This window comes from Hermetia illucens, chromosome 3 (assembly GCF_905115235.1).
Source record: "Hermetia illucens chromosome 3, iHerIll2.2.curated.20191125, whole genome shotgun sequence".
NCBI classification, from domain to species: domain Eukaryota; kingdom Metazoa; phylum Arthropoda; class Insecta; order Diptera; family Stratiomyidae; genus Hermetia; species Hermetia illucens.
The window spans coordinates 175183945-175206367 of NC_051851.1; the positions used below are offsets into that span (position 1 = coordinate 175183945).

The 22423-nt window shown below is 43.5% G+C and overlaps 1 protein-coding gene across 4 annotated transcripts in view; it reads left to right on the top strand.

Moving 5' to 3' along the window:
- The window catches only part of LOC119650691 (muscle M-line assembly protein unc-89), an 86753-nt gene that overhangs the window by 20104 nt on the left and 44226 nt on the right, over nucleotides 1–22423 (top strand). The gene's annotated exons all lie outside the window — the stretch shown is intronic.

Sequence of the window (22423 nt, forward strand, 5' to 3'; positions counted from 1 at the left end):
CCTAAACTTCACGTTTGGCTACAACACTAGAATACAACTTCCCAGTTAAAACTAGCGTCTAAATAACTCCCCCTATTCCAATCTTAGTACCTTACAGATAAGGGTGGAGATCTTAAATAACAGTGGGTAACATCTTGAAATTTTAACTAGTCTAAAATTTCCTCATTGTCCTTCAGAGCTCGGCACGTGTAGTGTGTGTGTATCTCCGTCCATAAAGTATCCATGTCAGGAGAGGTACTTCAGTTCAGATACTGCCATAGAGTCACTAAGAAGTTTTCCCAAGCATATCAAAGATGAAGCAATTCGAAGGAAACCTAATTGTGGAATTGGAAATCGTTCCAGAAGGCCTGACGAAAGGGAGAGAGTGGAAATGGGAGATTCTCCGGGCTCGGAGTTTTGACGAGGACCCTAAATACAAATTGCAATAAAAAAGAAATGATAACAGAGTCCTCATAACTCTCACCTCAGTTCCGGTTTTCCCGAATAATTTTCACTCTAGGACCGAATTTTCTCTCTACGGCCTTGCGTACTATGATAGATAATAAACGAAAGTCTGTGGCGTTTGAAAACATGGCCAGATAATTGGTGAAACTTCGCGGGGTTGAAATACTATTCTGCTGAGCACAGCTTTGCCTGTGATTTAAGTGGTTCCTAAAGTGGTGGCATGAAGTAGACACAGAGTTAAAAATCTCGGGTAGAGTCCCTGTAGAGGGTGTGACAAAATGCTTTCAAAGGAAGGACTGCGTTAAGTTGAAAGGATTCAGCTCAAGGTTTTTGTCTTATTTCTGCTCAATTTGTACGCCTATGCCTTAGCGAGTCTCCCTCCCCACCTAGTACGCTACAATAATTCAACTATGTGATTACTGTACCCCCGTTAATTATCCCAAAATGTGATTAAGTGCAACGATTTGAGATCAGCTCGGCTTACACTTGGACAAATCTCGAGTTGAATTCCTGTCAAATCGACTGTAAGTTCTCTGCGGTTAGGTGTAATCTTACTCATCATCGGCATATGTTTTAAGGCAACATCCTCGCCAATCTATGGCAGACTCTGTGCAATTTGCATTTGCAATTTCTGGACTACGAGGGATACTCTGAACGTTAACCCGAATACTAACAGTTCGACGAGATGTGGGCCGGGGTTCTTGGTTCTCACATATTATTTCCAGAGATCCGCAGAGATTTAATCACGTGCCTCGACTCAGGCGTCACCAAAACTAACCCCGCGCGGACTAAACTACTCTATTAGAGACGTGAAGTTTCGAGGCGGAGTGATACCCCCGAAGATTTCATTCCCAAGGCAGCTAAAATGCCAAACGACCTTATAAAGGACTAACTTACAAAAAGAACATAATGCGCGAGAAATGGACGGGGAAGGATCACCTCTTAACCGATTATGACTATTCTACGATTTGATTGGCCCACGTCTTCCTTTCCTCTTCATGGGGGAAGGGGGGGGGGGGCATATGACATGGTGGCCCTGCGGCGACCCATTCCAGTTGAAACCAAATCGGTGAAAAGGCTCCGGCCGATGTGCTTTCGAAAAGGTGAAAGGATGGATAGTGTCAACAGGATATGTGTGGGGCCTCAATATTTTTCGTTAATTTACGGCAGCCATCAGCCAATCCGCCTCCAAAAACTATTTACCTCGACCGGTCTTATCGGGTTTCACGTAAGAACAGTCCTCATCATCTGTGATATGTTACAAAAGGAACATGGAAACACAAAATAAAAACAATTAGCTGCTCACGGGGACACTCTGGGCGCGCGACTCGACATGCCAGTTCAGCGTCGGTGAATTAGTTTTGCATGGACATATTAACTACTATTAACTGTCTGGGCGACCAAAGCAAATCTACGCTTCCATGGGTAACAAACATCCACATATCAGGATTAGTTAGTGTCTGCCATTAGCGCGTAGGGTTAGCGGCATTACCGGTCCTTTTTCCAGGTTCACGGCGTTTGCCGCTCCATGAGACCTTTGCAAAACCAAACGACTCCAATATCTGCACCGATTTCCACAGATTCAAATGTTGCATATAATAAATTTACAGAGATATTTTCACGGTGAACCGACAATCAAATTCTGGGTTCCCTGTTGTGGGATCGCGCTTCACCACACTGTCCACGACCATCGCTCTTTTCTTCTCCCTTTCTTCCAGAACCTAATCCCCCAGTCATATAGCGTGGCAAAGCAGAGCAGGGCAGCGATAGCGATAAATTTCCCTTCCGTAGTCGAAGCACGAAGATTCAAATTTGAATTCATGTCGCTCCATTGCCCCTTACCGAACGTTGTCCCACCATCGAAACAATAATTCGCGTTGAGGCTAGCTTACTCTAACTTTTCCGACGATATTCTGACCTACATCAGAAGCAAAACCAACTCAACACCTTCACGCCTCTCGTGTGTGAAGTTGACAAAGGACAGCTCTCCCAACCTCCAACTTAACCTTTCTTTTCACTTAAATCGCACTCTTGATTTTGTCCTCTCTAACCTCCTCTCTCCCAGCATGCCTCCCCCCCTTACGTTGCTCTTGATGCCCATCATCCTGTCCTAATGTTTTATGCTCAGATCATCCGACTTCACTCCTCTATCGAACGGTAGCCTGCCAAGTTTTACTTTCGTGAAGCAATTTTCGAAGACCTGAACTCAGCCTTGTCGACAATCGACTGGCCTCCCTTTTCACACCGTGTAACGTTTGACGAAGCACTTTCTATTCCTTTCTATCATATCTTCTTCCCTGTTATGACCTTCATCTCTTGAGTCCATGCGGTCTTATCCAGTCTGAAATCCACAAAAAGCTTCATAAAAAACTTACAGCTAGGAAGAAGTTTTTGTCTTCTGGAACCTATTCTGACTACGTTCTTTTCAAAACTCTGTGTTGTTCTTTCAATTTTCGGACACTTAAGTCCAGAAAGGAATATCGGGCCAGTGCTGAAGCCTCACTAACGCCTCAACCTCAAACAATTCTGGTCCCATATTCGCAATTTCCGTAGTCCCACTCAGCAAATTCCTCCTTTCATTATATTCTCTGGCTCTTCTGCTAACTTATCCCAACTATCCTCTGATTTACTCTACCGCTACTTTTCTTCAGTCTATGTTTCCTCTCCACCCTGTTCTTCTCTCCCACTAGTGGATGCAGCTTGCCCTGTATCTCCTAAAATTCCCCTCCTTATTCCTATCCTGGTCGAGCATCTCATTGGTAACCTTGACGCCAAGCTTTAGAAAGATATATCAATGATTGATTGTCCGCCCACTTTGGCCACTTCAAAATGAACAACTATGGTTAGATCATCTGCGAAACCAATTATCGTGGCCTCATTTGGCACGGGGAGGACAAGGACCTAGTTTCGAAACTATGTCTACAGCGTCGATCGCTGAGTTGACTTGACAAAATCGAAATTGTCGCTTCGATAGACCAGCCGTATATTCTATGGTAAGGAGAAGTAATTTGTCTTTCAAACATCTTTTCTGTCGATAAGGCAAATCGGGCGTCTGTCTGTCTGCTACATACGAACGGAAGTTTCGTGAGAACCTGTGGTGGGCAAGTTCCTTTTTCAGTCAATATGGTCATATGGGGTATCAAATGGAAGGGCTCGATTAGTACTTTTCGAAACTGATTATTTCTGATATTGGATTACACATAGGTCTCAAAATGAGTGCTCAAAAAGTGTGACAGGTCTGACTCTCAGAACCTATCCAACCGAAAAATCTGAAAAAAATTACAATATTGCATTGAATTTTTAGCTATCCATGAACGCAAAACCTTTACACCCGGATCCGAAGCGTCCAGCTTCCGGTATTCCGACTTATTTGTATCTGTAGAGGAGAGAGTTTAAATGGGCAGACGCTGAGGGTGTAGTGGATCTATTTTCTAGTAAAAGTGAATTTGCTGAAATGAAGGTTATAATTATTCTATATAAAACCTTCCCTCAAAATATAATCCACCCCCCCCCCCACCGCTCTCTCTCCCTCTCTCTGCTTAAATCACTTTAACATTTCTAATATAATGGTCATAGGAGTGAAGCAGAAGCTCACAATTGCAACTGACCCCGCAGAACATTAGCCCCCCAAAGTCTACACATCAGAGAAAGATATCTAGTTTTTAAAGCATCATTAATTCGGTACTTTTTTCGGATTAGACCTAACATTTCTGGATCATCTCGAAATCCAACCTATGACTTCATGGTTAGCAAATATTTTCGAAAGTCACTTGTAGCACACGAATGAAATCATCCACCGAAATATATTACATTCTAAATAGCACTTTGCCGCATTTTAAATGTCTATTCGCATTCAGCACAACACACCATTTAGCTAGATATTTTCAAGCTCGTATTTGCAATTTAAAATGTCTCTGAAAAATGTAAAATTATATCTGCGCAGTCAAATCCATTGGCATGGAATCATTTGCAATAAATTCTGGAATAGTCCACACCCTTTTCTTGATATTATCAGGATATATGTAATTCCAAACACTCCCAGATCGTTTTTGTTGAAAGTATATCAAATTATTTATGAAGATATCTATATAAAAGATAGGCAGTCTTCATCGATATCTATCTATAATAGGGGCAATAAAAAGATACACATAGTTGCTGATAGTCCGAAAATTTCCAATCAATAATAAACCCATCAATTTCGGAGAAAAACATGTAAAGATATAATACAAATTTGCATTCCTTGGCAGAATAAACTGGATATGAGTAGTTTGAATTGATACTCATCTACATACGCATATATTTGGTTGGGGAAAAAGAAATGTCGTATTTTGTCAATAGATGGCGACACTTAAACATATCTTGTCTTGTACTTATCGCATCGGGTCATACTATACGGCGATTTGAAGACGATAATCTGTGCTACAAGTGTCTCTTTGACAATGTTGTGATCGTACGTTTCAGTCTCAAGTTATAGCGCGTCAAAGATGGAGTCCACCAAGCAAGAAGTTCGTCATATTTTACGTTTTTACTATCTGAGAGGTAAAAATGCAACGAAGGCGGTCGAGAAAATTTATGAAGTTTATGGGTCCGATACTGTAACGATTCGTGTAGCACAGCATTGGTTCCATCGATTTCGATCTGGGGTGGTGGATGTCGAAGGTACACCCCGTACTGGTAGGTCATAGAAACCGATAAAATCGTCGAAATCATCCAAGTAGACCGGCATGTGGGCATTCGTTCAATTGGCCAGGAACTGGGTATAGACCACAAATTCATTTGGAACCATTTGCAGAAGATTGGATTCCAAAAAAAGCTGGATGTTTGGGTGCCACACTAGTTGACGGAAAAAAAATTTCTTTGACAGAATCAACGCCTGCGATGCACTGTTGAAACGAAACGAATTCGACCCATTTTTGACTGGTGATGAAAAGTTGATCCCGTAGGACAACCTCAAGCGAAAAAGATCGTGGTCAAAGCGTGGCGAGCCGGCCCAAACCATCGGATTGACGGCCAGGAAAGCTTTGCTGTGTGTTTGGTGGGATTGGAAGGGAATCATTCACTATGAGCTGCTCAACTATGGCCAGACCCTCAATTCGGTCGACTACTGTGAGCAACTCGACCGTTTGAAGCAGGTGATTGACCAGAAGCGGTCAGAATTGGTCAAAAGGGATGGCGTTGTGTTCCACCAGGACAAAGTTCGGCCTCTCACATCTTTGATGACCCGCCAGAAGCTACGGGAGCTCGGATGGGATGTCCTATCGCACTCACGGTATAGTCCGGACCTGGGACCAAGTGATTACCATCTCTTCCGGTCCATGCAAAACGCTCTTGGTGCCAATAATTTGGCCTCAAAAGAGGATTGTGAAAACTGGCGGTCTGAGCTTTTTGCAAATAAGGGGGGGGGGGGGGGTTTATAAGGGGGGATAATGAAGTTGCCTTCTAAATGGCAACAAGTTTGCAAACAAAACGGCGCATATTTGACCTAAATCGGATAATTCTAAGTATGTTAAATACCACGTCAAATTTCGATCACAAATACGACATTTCTTTTCCCCCAACCCAATATAATAAATTTAATTCAATAGTTTTGCACGAGCTTTGCGCATTCTCGCGAGGATGTGAGTGCAGAAGTGCATCCAAGCAGCTATGATTCAACCGTGCTTCGTAAACTCTGCATCCCCAACGTCCTCATATCCACAGTACGCGGCACATGCTGAAGTTTCATTCAATTTTTCAAAAATCGATTTCAAAATTGAGGGGCAAATGGTGGAAATTCTTGGCATTAACAATTCATAAATGCACATACACACAAACAATGAATTGTACAATAGCTAAATGGTGTAAAGGCATTAAAATATCTTTAATGCGTTGTCTGTGAAGTTCGACCTGATTTTCCCTGTTGTTTCAGCTGCACTTACAAGATGGGAAGAATTGTGTAAAAAAAGCACATGCAAGACTCTACGCTATCACAAAAATCTTAATCGTGACTTGTAAATCAATGCGTAATCGTTACTATTTTTAAATTAGATACGCACATTCATAGGCGCCCGATGGTATTTCCTATTGCGAACTAGATAGACTAATCTGATCAGAAGGGAATTGATATGGAATGCAATTTCGAAATGGAAAATCATGACTGAGATTGAGCAAAAATATTGGCTTGCTCAAGAGGAATCTCTTTTGGGGAAAGCGCTGGTCATTATTTTTCTCAATATTTCGAGATTTTTTAAATTTTTGTAGATAATTATTTGAATTTGCATAATAAAGAGACTGTCTGAGCGCTTGAATAGAATTGGAACGAACACATTTTCACAGAAGGAATGCCTGCAAAACAAAACCTCATTAAAATCGGTTCAATATCTGTCTGTCTGTCTTCTTTTTTTTTCCGGGGGTGGAAATCTTCCAAAGACACTGGTACACATGCTCCACCTTGTGGGCTTTTTACCCACTAAAACCACTCCCTAACTTTTGCTCTCTTCCCCGCGGAACCATCCCAAAGTATTTCGTCTCGCGGGTGGGCATGGCTCACCCTTCGCCCATCGTTTGCATTCTCAACCACGCCTTTGTTGCCTTCTCTGCCTCTCTGAATCTTCACTGAATCCGCCCTAACATGTCGTTCACTACATTCGAGCTCTGCTGGCATGCAAGCATTTTCCCAATTATATTTTGCGGTGCTACCGTTCCTCCTAATGTCTCATCTAGACTCTTCCTTTCCTCAGCGAATCTAGGACGGTAGAAGAAAACATGGTCCGCGTCCTCCGGAATACCGTCGCAGGTGATACAGCTGGGTGACCTGTCCAGGTTACACCTAAAGAGGTATTTACGGTAACCGTGAAAAACTGCGTGAGATCATAGCTTATCTCACCATGTGTTCTGTGCGTCCCCACCTTGATGTTGGGAATCCATTTATAAGTCCATCGACCCTTTTTCGCCTGTTCCCACCGTTGCTGGCACCTGCTTAACAATTCCTCCCTTTCAACGTTTTTGCCGGTCATCATAGACACGTGCCATCTTATGGGCCAAAATGTCGACCGGCATCATTTCGGCCACTGCGTAGGCCGCTTCATTCAAGATGGTTCTATAGTCACAGCACCCTCTTATGGCAGTCTTTCTATACACCACGCTCATCTTTTGTGCATTGCATGCGGTATACAATGCAGTTGAGCAAATTGGTGCTGTATAAAGCAGTGTAGAGGTCACTACTCTAACTATCGTCGACCCCCAACATTTGGCATCATCCTTGCCATGGTCTTGTTAAAATTGGAGTCATTGGCGCAAACATTTGTAAGTGCTGCTTGAAATTCCGCCCCGTATCTATCATCACTCCAAGGTATTTAATTGCTGGGTTTGAAGTGATGATATGCCCCCCTGCTGATACGGGCAGTGGTTTCCTTACGCGGCTTCGTGATAAGCACCGCCTCTATTTTATCCTCTGTGAGTGCAAGACTTGCATCTTTCAGCCACTTCTTTATAGTCGTGATTGCTTCGGATGAATATAATTCCACATCCGCCAGATCTTTTGTAACAACAATCATCGCTATATCATCGGCGTAACCCACTATTGTGGCCTACATGATGTTTCACAATAACGGTACCAGCACAGAGCCCTGTGGAACACCCGGAGCCATTGTATTCTTTGGTCCCATGGTCTGTGTTGTACCAGAGCTTTCTAACTGTTAAGCAGCTGTCGACTATCGCAGTTGAGTGACTCTGTACACCAATCTCCCCCAGTGATCTCCTTATAAGGTTCCAACTGGCATCGGATCCGTGCATCGGATTTTCAGCTTGATGGCGTTTGATGGCGTTGACCGTTGATCTCGCCATACGGAAGCCGAATTATCGGTCTGATAAGCCTCCCAGACTCTCTACAGCCGCAAGCAATTTGTTGTAGATTATTCGCTCAACATTTTCCCCATAGTATTCAATAGACATATAGGTCTGTAGGAAGATGGTTCACCAGAAGGTTTACCAGATTTATGCAACTACACTAAACTTTGTTTTTTTTTATGTCTCAGGAAGGATCCCATCCGCAAAGCATCCTTCAAACAACTCTACGAATATATCCGGCGTCGCCTTAACAGCCAGCTTAAGGGTTTTTTTGGTATGCCGTCGAGACCCGGCGCTTTATTGTCTCCCAGCCTACCGCAAATTTCCAGTACTTCTTCCGTCCTTACTGGGGGTGTTACAACCATATCTAAAGATGTCTGTAGACTGTAACCCCTTGTGCTCTCCTGAGGGAATAAACCCTGAATGATTTTCAGTAGATCTTCGCATCCCAACCTTGAAGCTCTTCCCCATGGGTCTATATCCGCCTCTGCGCAGAGTTGCGGCAGTTGATGTCGTTAGCGGCGGAGCAGTGCATCAGAACCGATGAAAGTTTAAAAATGTCCATAGATCCAGATAGGATCTACGCTGTTGTAGGAAGGGAAGGTTCAGAAAGCGGAGGCGGAAGGAGTAGTCCACGCGAGGGGAGCTTTTCTTAAAGAAGACAATCACAGTTACGGGAGGGTGACCAGATCACAGAGCAGTACTCGAGTGTATTCTTCACGAGAGAATTGAGGAGAGCTAAGGAGGGTTGGATGGAGTCAAAATCAGAGGAGGAGCGGAGTATAAAGCCTGACAATTTTGCTGCTCGATTCGTGACTTCGAGGTGATGGTTGTCAAAGCGGAGCTTACTATCGAAAGTGACTCCGAGGTGGAATTTAAGTAGGGTAAGGAATGTCCGTCAAAAGAGTAGGAGAAAGTAGTGGGTGAGAATTTTAGGGAGAAGCACATAGAGTGACACTTTATGACGTTTAGCGCTAAATTATTAGTCGAGCACCAGCGAAGCAGAGTGTCTAGGTTATATTGAAGGGAAACACTGTCCACAGGCGACGACATAGCCGAAAACAGCTTAAGGTCGTCTGCATAGAGCAAAGTCGTTAATAAAAAATAAAAATAACAAAGGGTCCAGAATAGATCCCTGTGGAACGCCAGAGAAGGGGGAGAATGAGCGGAAAATGCAGCCATCAAAAGAGACGTGGCAGGATCGGTTGGAAAGGTTAGAGGCAAGCCATAAAACAAGTGGTATGGGAACGCATAGAGACGAGAGTTTAGATAGAAATATCTTGTGATTTACAGTGTCGAAGGCTTTAGCGAAATCATTGTAAATGATATGTACTTCTTGCTGTGAATCTAGATATTTGGCCACAAAGTTGGTAAAGTCAAGCAGTTTGGAGGTAGCGGACCTACGCTTAACAAAGCCGTGTTGCTCTTTCACTATGTGGTGGCCAAAGTGAGCGGATAACCGCTGACATATCTTTCCAAGATTTTGAAACAGGAGAAGAAAAGGGAACAGGGTATCGGCTAGCTGCTGGGTAGCAGTCAATCCGTACAGGGAGCGCACGTTTCATGAGAAAATGGGCAAATCATTATTCCGTTGTCGTTGTCGGGTCGTCGTTTTAAAGTCCAGCCTGTCCGAGGCTTCTTCTATGACTTCATAACATCAATTTTCCGTATAGGGTTGTCAGCCCTACCCAACTCCTAGCCTGGGGGACCAGTTAATGCAATTTGTCCTGTTTACAGGCGGGGGAGACTCCCTCCTCATTCTTCTCTGTCTGAAGTTTTTCATGATGAAAGAACTTCCAGCGATTACCACGTAGAGATGGAGATAGGGTTTTGGTAGTAGAGCTGTTGGTGTTGGTTTAGCAGGTACATGGTACGGTCTAATTGCAGTTTAGACGGTTTATTAGGGATTCGATCCAGCCTGGGGGCTGCGTTGTATCGGAATATTTTTACTGTATCCAGAGCTTAGCCTTATCAGTTAATGATGGAACATCCTCGGCAGCTATTTCTATCATCGGGAAGATAGTGCCCTGGTGTTGAGGAAGCAATGTTATTTTGGGTAATAATTTACGGCACACCATAAGGAGGATATTTTCCCTTGACTAGTTTACATTATCGGATTTTATGCACCTTCCCATCAGGTGGATTCTATCTTTTTCGCAGAGGCACTTGAAGTAATCCTATTTGCTGTTTTTTATGGCCCAATACAGCTCCTCGCATCCATGTTAGTACACGACAAGGAGTTGGATTATCTGGATTATGAAATCCAGATTATTTCCCCGACGTTGGCTTTGCCTGCTGGCCTGTCAGCAATCTTTACGTGGTCCAATCTATCCTTTGGTCGATCTGTGATACATTGTCTGTATCATCAGTATTCTACAGCAATGTCTTCCAGAACTTGTCCTTATCAAGTAATTTCGACAAATATAAGGAACAGCCTGTCGTGCTTGCTCTATTTAAGGTTTTATATTATTGGCATAGCATTTCCACTCTTTTCCAAAAATGTCTTGGGCAATTTGGTAGTGATTTACAGCTGCAGGATTTTCATTTGCATAAAGTACTTCGAACTATCCTGTAGTATACGTTGTAGGCTGAATATTAGGTGTTATCTGCTAGTATATGCATACGCCCATGATCCTTGACCTCCCTGTAAAGCAGGCAGTGAAAATTCTTGCTGCAAGCAATCTCCGAAGGAAAGGGTTTTGAAAGTCCAAGTCTCTCTTCCGTTCCCCATTGGTTTTTTAACTTACAAACAACATTTCTTCTCAGATCCGATTGTATCTTGAATATCACTAGCCTAAAATCGATTTCGGTGGTTCGGCTTCTTTTCAGCCCCTATATTTGCCGAATTTTGCACTTTTCCCAGTCCAGTCCATTTTCTCATCTGCGCGCTCCATGGAAATACTATACGATTATTATTATTATTCTGTTAAGGGAAAGTCGCACCGCGTCCTTGAAGAACTATTGTGCCCCTTTTACTGGCTATAGAGTACCTGTTGATCATAGTATCTCAAGCAGGCCTGTAACCGTTAGGAACTTTAGTATGTTCCCCCCTTCCAGATGTTTCAGCTTTGCATCTGGTATTAAGTGTTCTCCCAGATGTATCGACCTACTTTGCACAAGTGCCGGACACTGTCCCAGGACGTGCATAGAGGTTTCGTCCTCCTCCTCACAAAACCTGCAGGCAGTGTCCGTAGATATCCCTAGCTTCCCTAGGTGATAGTTCAGCCGACAATGACCAGTGAGAATTCCCACTATGATTCGGAGGTTCTTTTTGGTGAGGTTTAAGCAATCCTTTGTACGCATGGGTTCGTATCCCCCAATAAGCACCCTGGACTGCTCCATCCCTGGTAGGCCCGCCCAATATAGTTCTCTCAACCGTTTCTCTTCGTTTCTTAGATTCATAGCCATGAAACCGTTTCCGATTCCACAGAAGGGTTCTGGCCCGTGTAAAGGCATCCCTGCTCCTTTCTTGGCTAGTTCATCCGCTGCCTCGTTGCCTTCCAACCAAGCATGACCTGGAACCTAAAGTATCCAAACCTTGTTGGGCGAGCCGAGTGTATTCAGTCTCTCAAGGCATTCCCATACCAGTTTAAAGTTCACCTGGTTGGACCCAAGTGTCTTGATCGCTGCTTGGATATCGGTAAGAATAGCTATGTTCTGCCCCCTGTAGTTTCTTTGCAGATTAAAGGAGGCACATTTCTCTATAGCGTATATTTCCGCCTGGAATATGCTAGTGTACCTGCCCATTGGCTCAAAGTACATTTTACTTGGACCAATGACACCGGCACCCGCTCCCTCTGCTGTAAGGGATCCGTCAGTGTACCAAGTAATCAGTTGCTGGTTTAAGCCGTATGTCGCAGCCACGCTTTCCCAGTTTGCCTTGTTTCTCCAACGTGTTTCAAACTTCTTATCGAAGTGAAACCTCGTTGTCATGTTGTCCCTCGGTATCAGTAATTCGGGATACCGCCTAGAAAGGATATCAATCTTCCTTCGATTTAGGCAGCTCCCCACCTCACTCATACTACCGGCCATTCTGAATATTGATCTCCTTGCCTGCATCTGTATGTGCAGATGGAGAGGGGTTAATCCCAGAAGGACCTCCAGGGATGCCGTTGGGCATGTCCTAATTGCCCCACTGATACACACGCAAGCCAGCCTTTGGAGCTTATGTAATTCCCTGGCTTGTGTGCTGAGTTCGGTTCTTTCTGTCCAGATTACCGCTCCATAGGTAATCATTGGCCTTACTTTTGCAGTATATATCCAAAGTAGTATCTTCGGGCTGCAACCCCATTTTTTTCCTGCTATGGATCTGCAAGTCATCAGAGCCCTTGTGGCTTTTCGACAAGTGTTTCCGACATGTGTCTTCCAGAGTAATTTTTGGTCTAGCGTGATTCCCAAATATTTGGCCTCTGTTTCTCGTTTCACCTCCATATCATGTAATGTTATGGCTTTCAGGTGATCCAGCTTACGCCTCCTAGTGAATGGTACTATGGTGGTTTTGGTTGGGTTGATCCGCAGTCCCACCTTCCTGCACCAGACACTAGTAACCCTTAATCCAGTTTGGATTCTATCACATAGGGTATCTTAATATTTGCCCCTACAGATTAGAACAATGTCGTCCGCGTAGCCCTGGACTTGTATTCCAGTATTAGTTAACACGTCCAGGAGTTCATCCACTACCATACTCCACATCAGCGGCGATAGTACTCCACCCTGTGGACAGCCTTGAGTGGTGTTCATGATAATAGAATTTGTACCTGTTTGTACCTCTATTTGTCTGCTTTCTAGCATTTTGCCCATCCAGAGTGTCAGGGTGTTTCCCACTCCTTTTCGGCTCAGGGCATCCTGTATCTCTGTGTGCGATGTGTTGTCGAATGCTCCTTCGATATCCAAAAACGCGCACAGTGCAATTTCTTTTATTTCTATGGCATCCCGTAGTACCTCTATCAGCTGATACAGAGCAGTTTCAGTTGACCGTCCTGCCCGGTAAGCGTGTTGACAGTGATGTAAGGGATTACGCTTTAGAACGTTAGTTCGAATATAGTTGTCTATGACCTTCTCCACCGTTTTGAGTACGAACGATATTAGGCAAATTGGTCTGAAAGATTTAGGGTGAAAAGGATCCTTTTTACCCGCTTTCGGAATAAAGACCACTTTTGCCCGTCTCCATGCCCTTGGTATGTATCCCAGTGTTATGCTCCCCCTTACCACCCTCAGAAGAGACTCTAAGATAATTCCTAGGCCTCTCTGCATAAGTGCTGGGAAAATGCCGTCTACTCCGGGAGATTTCATTGGTTGAAAAGTTCCCACTGCCCATCTTAACCTAGCTTCTGAGCATACCTCTTTTGCTAGTTTCCAGCTCTTTTTCCTTCCCCTTTTATTCGTTGTTGGGGTGTCAGGTAGATTGTTGTCGCCTGCCGCCGAGGGGTAGAACCCCGGGAAATGGGTTCTGAGAAGCGGGTGTACCCTGTCCTCCGCATTCTCGGTGAATGTCCCATCTTCCTTTTTCAAGTAGACAGAGGATATTCCTCCGTCTTTGACTACAGCCTTGCCTGGTTGCTTCTGTGATCTGTTCAATCCCTTCACAGAATTCCCTAAAGCTGTTCCGTTTCGCTTTCCTGATCGCGTTGCTATACGCAGTCAGTGCATTTTTATACCTCCGCCAGTCCCCGGTTTGTTTTGCCCCGTTAAAGAGTTTTCGTACCTCTGTTCTCATTCTGGCTAGGTTCTTGTTCCACCATGGTACATCCATTGATGACTTGAGTGTCTTGGCCAGACATCTGGCCTCATATGCGTCAATGACGATTGTGTTGAGGTTTTCCACCACCGTTTCTAATTCCAGTTCGCTCCTGATGTCACCGCCCCCTTGAAGGTGGGCAATGTTGTTGCTCAAGTGCGTTGTGTAGGATTCCCAATCCGTTCTCTTGGAATTCCTTATTATTCTTTTTATTTAGGAGTTACCCTCAATGTCGAATCTGATTATCCTGTGATCAGACATTGAGGGTTCATCCGAAACCTTCAATTCCTGACCATCCCGTTCATTAGGGTATTTCTTAGAGTTATATCTAGTACCTCCTGTCTGGTGCTGGTCACAAATATTGGAGTGTTCCCTACGTTGTATATTTCTAACTTATTGCTAAGAATAAATTCGAGAAGGTACTCACCTCTACGATTAGTGTCGCTGCTTCCCCAGACTTCGTGGTGGGCGTTGGCATTGCAGCCGAGAAGAAGTGGTAACGCCCTCTTCTCGCAATATTTCGTCAGCTTTGCGACTTGTTCCGGTGGAGCCCGGCTCTCGTCTCCTGGGAAGTATCCCGATGCTACAACTGCCTCTCGAGTGCTGCTCCTGGGTTCCAATGAGACTTGGATAGCCACAAGGTCCCTGGTTAAGAACTCTGAAAGACATATGTATTTTAAATTACGTTTGAGACTTATGCAAGCTCTTGGTTTTTCACAAGAGGAGTCCCAAATTACCTGCATGCCTCCTCCTTGCAGACCGCGAATCTGCCCCCGGTACACCCAGGGCTCCTGAGCCAGCACTATTCCAATGTTCTCCTTGGAATTTGCCCTTGCAATCACTGCAGATATGGGCTATCTTAGTGCTGGCCATTGGCTCCGTTATTGTTTGGAGCTCTTCTCTACTGTCGAAGTGTCACCCTCCTCCTCCGACATGGCGCTTTCCTGCGCGTCCTGTCCACCCTGAGCCCTAGGAGTTCTAGGTCTAGGTCGTCCAGCTTCTGCTCTTCACTGGGCAGCAGGTCTATTTCCCTGGTTGATCCAGTTCTTTCCGCCTCTATGGCTTCCGCGACTTCTTCAGGGACCTCGGTAAGTTTTTCACCCGATGCCTTCACCGAGGTCTCTTTCCTCGGCTTTTCCTTGTGCACATGCACGGGTATGTTACGATTGAGAAGAAAATGATATGTAGAAAATTCTGCTAGTCAACTCCAAAATAGTGGCGGAAGAGTGTAAGCTTCTCGGAAAGTCCTGGGTGAGCTGAAGCACGTAAGAACCGATAGCGATGGTATGAAAAGGTGGAAAGCCCCATATAAGGGTCCTTGGCAACCATAATATATGGTTGGTATCGAAATCTGTTTTTGTAAAACGAACAGTTCAATTTCTATCTACCACTGGCTGCATTCTATGTTGCTAACAAATGCGGTTTTGATAGATCCATGCTATTCACATTATTATAGCTCCCAACTCATTGATCTGGAGCAAGTGAATCATCCAACAAAAATGTGTTGTTTTGAAAATAATTGTAGCGAATTCATAGAAAACCAACAAAAAATCTCATTAACTGCAATAAAACATCTAAAACTTGATTAGTCAGAGCAAAGATTGCAATTGAGAACTATGGACTATGATTGATTGGTAATAAAAATGAAGCTACTCTGATTCTAGAGTTTCCAACTTTCAGTAATTCTATCTGAATAAACATCAACCATGCACCGATAAATCCGATAAATCCGATAAAACCTACAAATCATAGAAGATTACATACTACTCGCGATGTTTTTCTAAATTATTTACGTTGGCTAGGCACCAGCAAAAAAACCAGTTGCTCTGGTGCGAAATAGTAATGAACTTCAGAACTGATTATTCATTACGCCAAATCAAGTCGGACCGGTTTTTTGTACTTTACACCAGAATTGCTATTTTTAATGCTCAATTGCCTGACGTAATTTCCCTCTTATTGAACTGCACAATGTTCAGATACTTGTATCTATCCTCTTGAAATTGTTGGACAATACGCGCTACATTATTCATTCCCTGTTATAACGCAATGTGATCGATGATCACATATCGAGAGTCATTTCATTGTAATGAGATCACTTGAAAATAAGCCATCAGAGGGTACCAATTCCAAGGTATGGAGAGGCATGCCAATGGCAATCAAATTAGATGATGTAAATTATAATGGATTACGGCATAATAGGATATTTATCTTTGTAGAGATTTGAATGGGATTATTCCGTGTGGCATGGCTTGATGCAGCAGATAAAGAAATCAAGCTCAATCCAGCATTATTTTTCCAAGGCTTTAATTACACACGAAAAATGGTTCAATTACGCATGCCTGTTTTTTCCCTCGAATAGGACGGGAACAAATGTATCTACGTATGTGAGCATGTTTACGGCTTAATATATTTTTAGAAATCTAATATACTGTGGTGCTGGTGGTCTTTCATCAACGACGAGATTTATGTTTCTCTATTTTTTCGAGAGTCAACCTCAAGGTGACTAAGCTTCTTTGTAGCTGCAAATATACAAAGAAAAGTTTACGCCAGTTTTGTATTCGCGGCGACAGAATACTTTATGAAAAATATGCGTAGAAGTAATTAGGCTCGCATGAGATAATGAATTTAAGATCTTTTTCTGAAAACAAGGAAGCTTTCGTAAATGACGACCGCAGAAGAGATGTTTGGAAATAGAAACAATCTTCTTTGTTGGAGAAGTAGAACAGATAAAAATGTCGCCATGTTTTCATGCATGGCTGCTCGCGATGAGCCCCGTCAGCGTGCCTATGCGCCATTGTCATCAGTTTCTGGTAATAGTCTTCGGTTCCCTCCAGGGCTTCAAAAGAAGCTTAGCGATGCACTCATCAGCAAATTTCACGACCTCTCCTCCCGTCCAACCAGACTGGGGGACTAAGGGATGTGCTTAAGGAATACAATATCCAAAACTCAGCATCACAGCGACACACCGGGGACGGTTTTCATGCATAATTTTCTCCACGAGCCGGCAATTCGGTGATGTCGGCATTGATGTGCTTAGATCCTGTGTGCATACACAGGAGATCCGTTTCCCGGCGTGTTACTTGAATTTGTATAGTGGAATAAAAGCATTGCACATATTCGACCACTAGGGCGTAAAAAATTTAGCGCATTTACTCTGGGCTTAGTGCTGTAGGTGTGATGCAGTGCATTGGTGTGTGATTACGTGGTTGCAAGTAAAGCTGTTTATATCTGGGATGGAGAAACATTGTTGATGTTGTTGTTGTTGTGTTATTACTTGTCTTACGATGTCCCGGTAAGCTATATCAGATGGAGCAAAGTTCCCTTGACGGCTTACGATGACCATACGTGAAGACGAAAAATGGCTAGACTCTGGGTCTATGTATGCCACCTGTCACTCTGTCCAGCTATAATTGTTCCTAAAAGCGACAAACATCTGACATGAGAACAATATGTGATCAACTGTCTCTGGAACTCCTCAATTGTGACATAAGTCATTGCTTAGTTCATCAATTCTAAAGAGAAAAGACTTTGAGTATACATGACCCGAATAGAGTCTGTTAAGGATATTGATTGTGGGAGCTGTTTGTGAATCAGTGAATTCTGGTAGTCTTCTAGACATTGTGGGGAAGAAGTTAGCAAAAACCCTGCCTTTTCGCCTGGAGATTTCTTGATACTCTAACCGCCAGTCCTCGTTGATCCTGTTTTGAGCATGACATGTTATATCATTTTCAGCAAGTGTGGTTGTTATTGGGACCCACTACAGGTGGCCCGTTTAGCCACATAGGGCGCCATTCTATTTACGTGGATCCAATTTTTACAGGAACCCATATGACTTTTATCTCTTGGATGTTCGAACTCTCAATTTCACTGACTATATCCCATATGATTGGATGGTTGGTCTTTTGGTTTTTGAGCTGTGTACAAGCTTACGAAGAGTCCGTTATAATGACTATTTTCTCATGAGCTCTATTTTTGCCCAACAGTATAGCCTGCTTGATACCTATGAGTTCCGCAGTGAGGACCGTCTTCGCTCTCACTCTATAGCCTACCTTTATATGGGGAGATGCTGAGACTACAGAACAAATCGTGCCTGGTTTTGTTGTTGCTGCATCGGTGACATAAACCTCGAAATCATTCCTTCCAGACCAGTTTAGTTTGTTTTGAATTTTTTCCGTCCATTCTTGTTTGGTTTCCCCAGTTGTCCCGTTCGGCCCATTCTAGACTTGCAGCCTTCTAGTTGAGGAATGAGATACCATGAGGTTAAGGGTAAGCACTTTCAAGAAAACCATTTAGGCGCCATCGACACACCGTCACACAAATTCATGAACCACAAGGGCCACAGGTCAGTTAGCAGCCCCCCCTCTAATTTACTTCTCCTGGGTGTAGTCTTCTTGATCCTGAAGCACTGTATAGCCTGTATCTATTTACCTTGGTTCTTGCGCAACTAAGATATTCCTGAGACTAGTTCATAACGTTGCTGTGGATTCCTGAACAAAATTCATATGTATAATTGTGCACTTTCTTCTTAAATTCCGGGAAATCATAGATTCGTGGTTTCATGTTTTAGAGGGTACGGCAGTTTTTCAACCAGGGCTTATTCATTGGAGATGCATTGAACGCTTAACTGCAGCAAGCGTCCAGCGCTGATGAAAGGTTTAAATTGCTCACAAAGTATTGGTACATGCAATGTAAAACAATGTGCTATCGGAAAAAAACGCGACTATTGTTTCAAGCCTCTATAAAGCAGACTCTATACTATAGACTACGCATATCGTGACGATGATAAATTTACCAACAAGCTTATTTATGATACGAAAATAGTCCCCTTTGGGGTGCGCCGTAACTTTTTAATCGGGAGTGACCGCTATGGGTTTGTAGCAGCAACCAACCTACATATCCTCTTTAATTTGTCCCTCTCTCCTCATTTGAAAGGCCATACCTTTTTAAGCAGAGGATGATGCCATGATTTTTCATTGGGATTTGAGAGAGGACCTCACGAGCCCCATCTCCATTCACATTCTTCTTTATCGCTGCTAACGTTTTGACATGAATAGAGCTCTACTTTGAGGATCCCAACTTTTTAGTGGGACTAGAAAGAGGGAGCTCTTCTCTTTCTTCTACGTATCCTTCCCATCTTGATTCCCCCTCTGGAGGGGCTTTGAAATTCAAACTTGGCCACTTTTTATGGGAGTGAGCTCCTTAAATTTTGATTGGATTTGAAAAAGCGATAATTTTATCTGCCATAAACTTTTCATCTCCTCTAGGGATAGGGTTAAAAATTCAATCTTTACCAAAATTATTATTCAGCCATCAGCTTTTGTGCAAAACAAATCGTTATTAAAATCGGTTTACGATCTATCTGTCTGTCTGTTTCTCCGTCTGTCTGTCTGCCTATCTGTCACACACATTTTTCTAGGAGACGGTTATAGCGAATGACACTAAATTTGGTGGAAAGGTGGGAACTGTGAACGCTTACGCATACGTCGAACTTAAGAGAGGGTCCCCATACATGCAAAAGAGGGGCGTAGTTTGTTTTCACCAAATATATATATGTAGAGCATCAAATGAAAGGTCCAAGCTAGTACTCAGTGATGACATTTTTTGTCAAGGTGGGTAGTGCGGGGGGTCGAAAGTCATCATTTCTTTTACGGACCCATTCTCAGAAGCTATCCAACCGAAAAATCTAGAAAGAATCAAATGGCTGCCAATATATGGCCAATATATGGTGTCAAGACCTCGAAATACCCTCCGCACCGATGTCTGTTCAAATAAAGTTAATAATAGTATATTAATATAATTTTTAGTAATTGGCTGCAAAAGTCCCCTTAAGTTCAAGTTATCACAATCTCGGCAGATGCCGGATTTTACCTAATACTAGCACTAAGTGACAAGCATTTAGACTCGGATGATCCTACCTACTTAAAAAATAAAGGCACGCTGGTGGCCGGTGGTAGGTTGATGGGAGAATCCGGCGAGGACTCTCCGCAACGTCAAACACATATACAGAATGGTGTATTTCTGCATGATTTGAACCAAACGGGTTATTCAGGAAGGTAGAACACCATTTGACTGGCAAGAAAGTACCACAATTCCAACATGGAAAAAGGAAGTTACTCCAGCAAAATGTTTAAATTACCGTCTGATCCGGTTACTTTCCCATACCATGAAGATTTTTGAACCGATTCTTGACAATCGTGTTCGCAAAATCATTTAAATAACCCTGAATCAAACCGGACTTGTCGAGAACTGTAGAACTACTGATGTAATCCATACTGCGTCGTTATTCAAGGAGAAACACCATGAGAAGCATCGCTCTTTTTACATTGCATTTCTGAATCTAGAGAAAGCGTTCGACCGTGTGTCACTCGAACTCATTTGGTATGCTCTACGACAACACTTAGTGCCAGAACTCGTGCGCTAGGTTAAATTGGTCTACCACGACCCGAAAAGTAAAGTTTGAATTGTCACGGGTGTATCAAAACCGCTTCATGCTTCTGTTCGTGTTAATCAAGGAAGCACCTTCTCGCCACTCCTCCTTGTTCTTGTTATGGACACCCTCACATGGGATATCCAACGTCCAGCGCCCTATACACTGCTTTATGTAGATGATATTTTCCTGGCGTCTAATACCAAAAACGATCTCAAGCAACTTATCCAAAAATGGAATGATCTTCCCATGCAACAGGGCCTCTGATTGAATCTGAATAAAACTGAGTTTTTTACGACCGGTCCCCACGAAACAGGCACAATCACTGAGCGATTTATCTCGGGTTAATGCTGTCAGCCAATGAAGAACTGTCTTTTGAAATTTCCCCATGCATGAACGCAATCAGGATGAAATGGCGTTCCACAACTGGTGTTCTTCATGATCGACGTATCAACGAATGTCTCAAATCTAAAATTCACCGCAATGTCGCCCGTCCTGTTGCCCTCTATGGTTCTAAGTGTTGGCCGACTATAAAAGACAACGAACGGCGTCTTGGGGTAATGGAGACGAAGATGTTGCGTTGGACTATTGGCGTGACATTTTGACACATTTTGACTACATTCGAAATGAACACATCCACCATCGATATGGGATTGCGCCGATCGATCGCAACGAGATTGGTCTGAACATCGAAGTCGTCGGCCAAAACAACGGTGCTTTGAAACGCTGGATGGGAATTAAAAAGCCTCGAGATTGCATCTAGATCGGGCATTTGATAGAATAAAATTGCGAAAATGATTACGGCGAGCCGACCCCGCTTGAGAACGAGACAAAATCTGAAGAGAACGAAGACCTGTAGCTGACAATACTATGGGAACTGTAACCATTTTCTTCAGAAGCTAAATTTCTTTAATTTCTCCAGTGGCTCATAGTTCACTGTCTTTTCCACGTATTTCCATTCAATATTGCTATCATTGGGGATAGCAACATCAATAATATATGTGGAGCGACCAGTCTTGTCAACTAACAGTACGTCAGGCTTGTTGTGTGGCATATAGGGATCAGTTAGAACTTGTGGGTCCCAATACATGCTGTAAGCAGAACTATCAAGTACCGGTTGGCGATCACGCCATCCTTAATGCCACAAATGAATCCCTCCGGCTCAGCAAAGACCTCCTCAGCACACAGCCATCTGTTCGACATATGCAAATCAACAAATGGCTGCCAAAGACAATTCACGTGTTTACCGTGCATTGCCTTCGACTTCCACCCATCGGCTTCACCCCATTTAGAGGATTGAAAGATCGATCCTTCAAGTTAAGTGGAGTCAGCCCACAGTCTGCCTTACAGACAGCCGCATTCAAAAGACTTGCCTGCTCTTTGCTGTAAAAATAAGCGCGCAGTGAGTCGACTTGGCGATGATGTTGTACTGCCACGTCAACTACGCCCCTATCTCTGATGTCACGAGGCAGGTTCATCCACTCAACGGCAGAATTAAAATGGTGCTTTTGGAATTTGGACATAGTAGTCCGTATTCATCGCTGGACATTTTTCAAATCGGTCTTCATCCAGGGCAATATTCCGAATGCATATGTTAGTGAAGGGATAGCGAATATGTTTAGTGCGCTTACTTTATTCTTCCCCGAGGGATGCGATTGAGTACCAGTCATTGCGAAACCGTGTTGTCTTGCATCATCCAGTAGCCATGAAAGGTGATTCAGTGCCAGCAAAGTGGACTCAATGAATCCCCCTGGCAGAGGCCTCTCCATATATGGATGAGCTCGGAGGTATTGGCACCCTTAGAAAAACACACTTCTATGACTGTCGCCAAGAACTTTATTAGTTTGAGATGAATGCGATACAGACATTGGACATCGATTATCCAGGAAGGCTGATTCCAAAGGAAGGAAGGGTGGAAATTTTCCCGGTCGACTAATGACCTGATTTATGCTATGTGCCAATCGACTGTGTATACCAGTAAATTTTTT